We start from the raw sequence: 1335 nt of genomic DNA on the forward strand, positions 1-1335 counted from the left end.
AGAATAATTAAAAACTGAAGGGGTTCTGGTGTGGTGCTCAATGAAAAGCACCGCTAGCTAGATACACATATGCTTGCTCGATCCTTCCTGCCGGAGCTGCACGAATCTTGTTGATATATGCCTATAGACTACTTAGATAATGTACTACATGCGTTACCATGCAGCAATAAACTTAGCTAGAAACACAGACAGTGGCTTGAGTACTATTAATTTATGTTTTCCCCATAAAAATGCTACAACTACAGATGCATCTTGGAGGTGTTTGGCTGCAAAAATTATAGGGTGTTGCTAGCTCTCAATCAAGTGATATAGTATATAAAAAGTAGAAAAGAAAAAATTTGTATGAATCTCAATGCAAGATCAAAGGAATATAGCATCGACCGAGACACGGCGAAGTCTCCGTCGACTGAGACTTAGCAAAAATGAAAATTGTAATGGTAACCGTAACGGTTTGAGAATACACCGTCATCGCAAATGGAATGGGTGAAAACTGATTTCGTTTGGTTCATGAAGGTAACGGTATGGAAATACAGAACGACGTGCATTATGGATGAGGTTATAAGTGAAGAGCAAAGTGCGTTCGTTCCCGGCCGCCTTATTACTGACAATGTGCTAGTCGCATATGAAAGTGTACATAAGATGAGGCGGAGGAAGAAGGGCAAGAATTATTCATGCGCGGTCAAGCTCGATATGATGAAAGCATATGACCGCGTTGAGTGGCATTATCTCGAAGCTATACTAACTCGACTTGGCTTTTGTATGAGCTTTCTTAGATTGATAATGAAGTGCGTCTCACCGGTGCGCTTCTCGGTGCGTGTCAACGGTGAACTGCTACCATACTTCACACCATCCAGAGGCTTCCGACAAGGTGATCCAGTTTCACCATTTCTTTTTCTGCTATGTGCGGAAGGATTTTCCTCGCTGTTAAAATACTACAGCGGAGTAACCATAGACAGGGGTCTGAGGGTGAGTTATAGATCACCATGGGTCACTCATTTGTTATTTGCGGATGATAGTTTGATTTTCATCAATGCAAGTAATCCAAGTGCTCTTAGACTCAATGAGATTCTCAGGATTTATGGAGAGGCTTCGGGCCAAAGTGTTAATCGTGATAAAAGTTCAGTATACTTCAGTACTAACACTCCTGATTCGTTGAGGCGGGTTCTGCAAACAACATTAAATATCCATGTGCAAGCATTCAGTGAGAAATACCTGGGGCTCCCTACTGCTGTGGGTCGGATTACCAGCGGTACATTTGATCATATCAGTGAAAGAGCTCGCGTGAAAATACAAGGCTGGTCGGAAAAATTATTGGCGTGTGCAGGTCGAGAGACT

Source organism: Triticum dicoccoides, chromosome 6A, assembly GCF_002162155.2.
Source record: "Triticum dicoccoides isolate Atlit2015 ecotype Zavitan chromosome 6A, WEW_v2.0, whole genome shotgun sequence".
In the NCBI taxonomy this organism is placed as follows: Eukaryota; Viridiplantae; Streptophyta; class Magnoliopsida; order Poales; family Poaceae; genus Triticum; species Triticum dicoccoides.